This window comes from Pinus tabuliformis, chromosome 9, assembly GCF_031772625.1.
Source record: "Pinus tabuliformis cultivar Carrire ecotype Pingquan chromosome 9, CPIR1, whole genome shotgun sequence".
NCBI lineage: Eukaryota > Viridiplantae > Streptophyta > Pinopsida > Pinales > Pinaceae > Pinus > Pinus tabuliformis.
In genome coordinates this window covers 1425762030-1425770834 of record NC_142307.1, presented here as the reverse complement: position 1 = coordinate 1425770834, position 8805 = coordinate 1425762030, and positions in this window count along the sequence as shown.

The following is an 8805-nucleotide window of genomic DNA, read 5'->3' as shown; positions in this document are numbered from 1 at the left end:
CTTCAACATTTAAATATTTATACGAGCACTACTCAATATTTATTATTGCATACCCATACTCATAATCAAGGGCATATATTTCACAATTTATTATTTCATAAACATCAACCTTTAATATTTTCATTTATAATTCTAAATTTGTATTATTTATGTTGTATTTTAGTGTGTTATTGTGTTGTGTTATAATGTGTTATATTTAGTGTTGTGTAGTGTTTGTGTGTATATTGGTTACACAAACAATTGTAATCATAATTTCAACAAATAAATGACCTTTAATGTTAGGTGGGATTTTGCATTTGAGTGTATATAATAGATATAAAACTTGTATTTTTTTTTGTTATAATTTATAAAAAACCAATTTTATATTAAGTGTTTTCTTTTACTCTATTGTTTTAATTAAATCAACATTTAATATTTAATAAACAAAAGCCATATATTTAAACATTTAAATATTTATACAAGCACTCTTCAAAATTTATTATTTCATACCCATCAACATTTAATATTTATACAAGTACATTTCAAAATATACCATTTCATAAACAAGGACATACACTTTAAAATTTGTTATTTCATAAACATCTATATATTTATAATTCTAAAGTTATATTATTTGTGTTGTATTGTATTGTGTTATTGTGTTGTGTCGTAATGTGTTATATTTAGTGTTGTGTATTATAATTTATAAGAAACCAATTTTATAATAAATGTTTTCTTTTATCTCATTTTTTATTATTATTAAATCAACATTTAATATTTCATAAACAAAAAACATATAAGTTAACACTTAAATATTTATACACTCACTCTTCCAAGCTTATTATTTCATACCCATCAACATTTAATATTTATACAAGTTCATTGCAAAATATATCATTTCATAAGGATGGACTTCAAAATTTATTATTTCATAAACATCAATACTTAATATTTATATTTATAATTTTAAATTTGCATATTTGTGGTGTATTATATTGTGTTATTGTTTTGTGTTGTAATGTGTTATATGTGGTGTTGAGTAGTGTTTGTGTGTATATTGGTTACACACAAAGAATTGTATTTATAATTTAAAAAAAAAATGATTTTTAATATATTTATGTTATTTGGGATTTTGCATTGAGTGTATATGACATATATAAAACTTATATTTTGTTGATTTTGTTTATTATAATTTATAAAAAAACTAATTTTATAATAAATGTTTTTTTTTGTCACATTTTTTATTATTATTAAATCAACATTTAATATTTCATAAACAAAAAACATATAAGTTAACATAGAAAGAATTGTATTTATAATTTAAAAAAAAAATGTTTTTTAATATATTTATGTTATGTGGGATTTTGCATTGAGTGTATATAACATATATAAAACTTATATTTTGTTGATTTTGTTTATTATAATTTATAAAAAAACCAATTTTATAATAAATGTTTTCACTTGTCACATTTTTTTTATTAAATCAAAATTTAATATTTCATAAACAAAAAACATATACTTCAACATTTATATATTTATACACTCACTCTTTCAAACTTATTATTTCATACCCATCAACATTTAATATTTATACAAGTACATTTTAAAATATATCATTTCATAAACATGGACATACACTTCAAAATTTATTATTTCATAAACATCAATATTTAATATTTATATTTATAATTTTAAATTTGTATTGTGATGTGTAGTGTTTGTATGTATATTGCCTACACAAACAATTGTATTCATAATTTCAACAACAAAAAGACTTTTTGCAATTTCATTAATAATTGTTTATTATTAATATATTTATATCATATTAGATTTTGCATTTGAGTGTATTATGTTATATTTGCATTTGAATTTGTCTATTATAATTTATAAAGAAATCAAATTTATTATTAATAAACTTTTTCATTTATCCCATTTTTTATTTTTTATTTTCCATATATCATATTTTAAATTGTATATGTACAATAAAGATGGATTTTCAAAATTTATTATTCCATATGTATGGACATGAACAAGTTCCAAGATAGAATTTATATTAAGTATTTTAAATTTTATGTGTAATAAATATAGATTTTCAAAATTTATTATTTTATAATTAGGGACATGAACAACTTTCAATTTATATCTTTATATTTTTTTGTTATTTCTAACACTAAATTTTAAGAAAAATAATATTTAATAAATATGAATTTTTTGAATTGCATTTCAAGATTTAATGGATATCTATAAGTGAATGCACAATCAATTTTTCCAAATATCTACTTTACTTTTTAATTTTTTTTTTTTTAATCTATTCCATATTTTTAAATTTTTTATCTTGACAAGATAAATTTTAGAATTGCTTTTCAAAAAGTACTATTGAACAAATACATTTGAAAATTCACTAATTCACAAATATGGGTGCCTTTAATTTGAATTATATGTTAGACTTTCACGTGAAGCATAGATTTTATAAGTATTTTAAATCTTATATGTGTAATAAATATAGATTTTCAAAATTTATAATTTTTTAAATAGGGACATGAAAAACTTTGAAAATATATCTTTATATTCTTTTGTTATTTTCAACACTAAATTTTAAGAAAAATAATGTTTAATAAAAATTATTTTTTTGAATTGTATTTCAAGATTTAATGGATATCTATAAATGAATGCACAATCAATTTTTCCAGATATATTAATTATCTACTTTAAGTTTTTTTTTTCCATTTATTTATTTATTTACTCCATATTACTATTACTATTACTATTACTATTACAAAAATATAAGCCTTTTTAATTTGAGTTAAATAGCTTTGAATTTGAGTAAAAAAAAAAATAATAAATCTAGAAAGACTATTTATAATATGAAGCTACAACTAGTAGAGGCAAATACTTTAGGTGGTAAATTACAGTTGTTTTAGAATTTTTTATTTTTTGTTTCATCTATAATATGCAACTGTAAGAAAAATAAGGTTTTAGCCATTGTAGATCTTACAAAATTGGAAATTTTTTATTTTTTAAATAGGGACATGAACAACTTTGAATTTATATCTTTATATTCTTTTGTTATTTTCAACATTAAATTTTAAGAAAAATAATGTTTAATAAATATGATTTTTTTGAATTGCATTTCAAGATTTAATAGATATCTATAAATGAATGCACCATCAACTTTTCCAAATATATTAATTATCTACTTTACATTTTAATTTTAATTTTTTTTTATTTACTCCATATTACTATTACTATTACTATTACAATTACTATTACAAAAATATAAACCCTTTTAATTTGAGTTAAATAGCTTTGAATTTTTTTCTTATTTGACAAAAATGGACCTCTATAATTTGATGCATACCCATTTTTTTTATTCATTTTACAATCAACTTCACATTTCAAAAAAAAAACCTAGAAAGATTATTTATAATATGAAGCTACAACTAGTAGAGGCAAATACTTTAGGTGGTAAATTACAATTGTTTTAGAAATTTTTTTATTTTTTGTTTCATCTATAATATGCAACTGTAAGAAAGATAAGGGTTTAGCCATTGTAGATCTTACAGTTGTTTTAGAATTTTTTATTTTTTGTTTCATCTATAATATGCAACTGTAAGAAAAATAAGGTTTTAGCCATTGTAGATCTTACAAAATTGGAAATTTTTTATTTTTTAAATAGGGACATGAACAACTTTGAATTTATATCTTTATATTCTTTTGTTATTTTCAACATTAAATTTTAAGAAAAATAATGTTTAATAAATATGATTTTTTTGAATTGCATTTCAAGATTTAATAGATATCTATAAATGAATGCACCATCAACTTTTCCAAATATATTAATTATCTACTTTACATTTTAATTTTTAATTTTTTTTATTTACTCCATATTACTATTACTATTACTATTATAAAAATATAAACCCTTTTAATTTGAGTTAAATAGCTTTGAATTTTTTTCTTATTTGGCAAAAATGGACCTCTATAATTTGATGCATACCCATTTTTTTTGTTCATTTTACAATCAACTTCACATTTCAAAAAAAAAAAAAAAACCTAGAAAGATTATTTATAATATGAAGCTACAACTAGTAGAGGCAAATACTTTAGGTGGTAAATTACAATTGTTTTAGAATTTTTTTTTATTTTTTGTTTCATCTATAATATGCAACTGTAAGAAAAATAAGGGTTTAGCCATTGTAGATCTTACAAAATTGGCCCCCCTCCCCCTCCCCCTTCCCCTCCATAAGCTATGAAGAACAACTAGCTATTGCCTCATAGTATAATGTGTGATATCACTTAACCCACTTCTATCCTAGGGTGGCTCATTTAGGTTTGGACGTGTAGTTGGTGGTCTAAAGCTTGTGCTAGTAGGCTCACTAATGATGGAGGTCCATTCCTAAGTGGCTTCTCCTTTGACTCTAAAATTTCTTTGGAGGGCATCCATCTCTTCACCTTGACCACTTGTATTATTAAATGAACTACATTATTGATGGTTTCTTTTTGTTCATTTTGATTTTTCTTGAGGGTTAGATATCCATTTGGGTTGTATCAACACTTTGAGATAAGTTGACAATGAGAATCCTTGACACTATTCTTATAGTTTTCTTAGTCCAAAAAATTATAATAAAATCAATTCTTTGTGCTCTAGTGTCTCAAATAGGGGCCAAATGCTCAACAATTTTTTTTATTGAAAGAGATGGAACTCCATAATTTTATGCGTCTTCTTAGATCCAATTGTTGATAAGTGCACCAATTACAAGGTCTGTCTCTTCTCAAATGGAATAATATTTCTATGAATCAATGATGAAGGCTAGTCTTATCTCGAGGCAATGAATTGAGAAGCATGCAAAAGGGGGAGGCATCTAGCTTAGTAAACAGACCTATGAGATCCCAACCAATGCATATACAACATTCAATTCTAGGACTAGGGACATGATAATGAGGGAAAACAAGCATAAAGTAGCATGACAACTCCAAATCAACTTGAATAGAATTAAATTGAACCCAATTCTTTCCAAGAAAATTATTACTCTATTTTCTTTAATAATTCCTCACCACTATGTTGTTATTGTTCATGGGCCATATGTGTGAGCTCTATGATATGCATAGAAGTTAATGATAACAGAACATTTTTGTAGTCTTGAAAGAGCAAGCAAATTCTATGGAAAAGTAAAAGAAGACATGAACATTCATAGGAGGAGAAAGAGACCCAAAAATGACCAAGTCCACTTTTATTTATTTATTTAAATTCTTTAGGTAGGAAAATTCCCTAAAGTAAATGGCCCTGTGTTTATCTAATACTACTCTTGTATGACTTGAATCACAATCAAATTGCACTGAAATAATGTAAACCAAAACCATTCAATCACAAGGTTCACATGAGTAACTACTCTATAACTTTAAACCAAACTCTTCAATTATCCAACTTGTGCCATTAGAAACAAATCTATGAACCATAACCATGCAAATGTTATATAATAGAACTCTTGTATGACTTGACTCACATTCAATTTGCACTCAAATAATGGAAACCAAAACCATTCAATCACAAGGTTCACACCAACAACCACACTATATGTTTAAACCAAACTTCATTATCCAACTTGGGCCATTGGAAACAAATCCATGGACCATGGGGATGCAAACATGGACAATACAAAAAGGATGAAATTCATTGCCAATGGTTACTCGGTTGAATGTGAAGACTTTTCTTATACCAAGTTCATTTTCTAATCTCTCCCTTCAATTTCAAAATTAAGCATGAAACATGAGGATGACAACTTTTCATTTCCATCACCTTATCTAGAGTACCACATATGGTGGTTGCACACACTAGATTGATTATTGTGTGCTTGAATCTAGCACCCTCATGACTTTGATGGAATGGCTAGTTTATGTAAATGTGTGTGACCACAAGGTCATTGTTGATTGCCAAGATTCTCCTATATACTCCCATTTTCGAGCCTCTTTTAATAATATAATGTCTACCTATTTTTGTAGCTATTAACCATCATTAGAGAAGAAATGATGGCTAGTGATGACCATTAATATTAAGTCTTCCAACTACAATTTACAACCATCATTTGCAACATTCTCAACTTTTTTGTTGTGGTCTAATAGGGCATAGATGAAGGATTTCAAGGGGATGGTTTTTATCATTTCCTCAATTCTTTTCAAAATATTTTCTAGAGATTTTTCCTTAGGTGGCATTTTTAACTAGATATTGCAAAATGGGGTGGGAAACTCCCAGGATAGTGAACTCTTGCACTTGATTTTGTTTGGCTATTAAAACAACTTATAAAGGTCATGAATATTTGTATGGTAGATTTCCATGTGACCAAGTAGCTATGCATATATGAATACATTTTCATCCTCAACTATAAGGATGTATGGGAAGGATAATTTCTATCTTCAAAGACTAAGTATCTTAGATTAGAAAAAATGTTGAGAAGGATAATGTCTACATTAAAGAGCAACTTTCAAGTGGAATGGTAACAAGGAAGAAATAAAAGTGATATTTTGGTAGAGTTGAGAACTAAATTAAATGGTTTTTTTTTATGTTTAACAACTTAAATTATGATCAACTGATCCCCTAGACAAGATCTTAATAGAAGAATCATGTCTTAAAGGAACCATGCTAGGCCCCTCAACATAATTTTATAACACATAGTAGGACATAAATCCATCCACCACTTCTTTTCATGACTCATACTTAATTTTTTTGATTCAACTGTTTCAAAGCATCTCTGCAATACTCGTACTAAATTGACTCTTGATTCCTGCTAAGAATGAGGTGATTTGCCTCCTACATCCATGAGAAATTCAGTGTTAAAGAGAAATTTAGTGATTGCACCGAGAGGCACTCTACAACCAAATGTGGAAGATATGTTGCAATGTCCTCTCTTGTTATGTTATGTAACATTTTGACTAAGTCAAATTACATCTCGAGACTACAAGAGGGATCAAATATCTTGAGGTGCAAACATTTTTTACAGTGAAAATAGATTTGATCCCTCTTGGAGCTTGGTAGATCCAGAGTTAAGATGGATTTATGCTAGAATATAATAAAGAACGAGCATGGGATAAGACATTTGTTGATGGGGCAGAAAGGATTCAAGGTTCTAAAGTTAAAAAGTAAAATTCACACATAAAGTTACATGATGCAGAAAATATAAACATATTCGAGAGGATGGTAAAATTCTTGTAGGTGGGTGACACACAAAAATGAACACAAGGAAAGTGAAGGCTCGAGAAGATGAGATTTTACATGAAAGAGTTCATGAAGGAAACCTTATGGACCTTTCATGCCAAAATGAAACAGATTCTTAGAGAAGCTAGAAATGAGAGTAATCTTGTTTGGAAAGACAACTATATATTGAACATTAACTCACAATAGGGAAAATCTAAGAGGATGCATACTTTTCAACTATAAGGAAAATGATAAAATTGTACGTGAAGATGTTCATATTTTATGTTGAATTAAATCAAGGATAAGTTCTATCTTTCACCGAGGTATCCTATTGTTAATGGAAGATAAAAGGGAGTTAATAAGATGAATATAGATGACACTGAAGGAGAAGATTTAGTTGTAGATGAAAAAAACAACTCTCAATATAGAAAGATTGGATCACAATACCCACATTGAAGGATCATCAACAAGGCTTGGAAAGAACCTATCAAGATATGCCACTCCATTTGGAAGCCAAATTTATTCATGGTGATGATGAATAAATTCATGGGTGGATAGAGGAAAAGCATCCCAAAGTGATTGACCTTGAAACTGTAAGAGCAATAACAACATAAACTACCATCAAGGCACAAATAACTAAACAAACATATCTTACTCTTACACGTGCATGAAAGGGTAACTTACTAAAAATAAACCCATCATTATTTATCTCATAGATTCATAGGAAGTTGCATCCCAAAGGACAATTGAGCCTGGATTGAATGACCAAGAATATAACAAAGAATTGAATGTAGAAGTTAAATGTTGAAATAAGGATACACTAAGGTATGTAGAAGAGGACTGCATTGAAAAAAGGGTCAATACGGACAAAGAAGGAGAAGTGTTATAGAATAAGGATGTTAAGAACAAGGTAAAAAATACTAGACAAGTCTTTCAACCTTCCAATGAAAGAATCCACGAAGAGGTTGTCATTGTTAGAAACAAAGAACTATAACGATGAGTGAGGATAAGTGAGCCCAAAATCATTGATATAGTGGGTTATGATGATATATATGGAAGTGGATGTAGCACAACCTTGTGCCCTATGGAGTGAGCTTACTAGAATAGTTGGAAATCCCAAGAAAGAATTAATGAATTAATAAAGCTACAAAATATAAAATAATCACTTTCACTCAGTATATCAGGGGCAACATAGAAGGGCCTCAAACAATTGTTAGGTATCTATAATACTGGTCTATACCACTTATTGTTATTTGTGTGTCCATGTAGCCACCATATTGTTATTGTGGTGCCCCATAGAAGCCCACTATTGTTATTTTTGTGCCCTTATATTATTATTGTTATGTAAGCTCTGAATATATTCTGACCCCTTAGACTCCTATATATACAAAAGAGGTATTATCATTTGTATCATCCAAAAACTATTCATTTAGTTAATGTAAAGGAGGCTTCCCCATTTAAGAGGATACTTTTTAAGTTGTTGATCTCTGTTTTTGTGAGCTCACTGCATAACATTTGGTTGTCATTGTTAGAAACAAAGAACTATAACGATGAGTGAGGATAAGTGAGCCCAAAATCATTGATATAGTGGGTTATGATGATATATATGGAAGTGGATGTAGCACAACCTTGTGCCC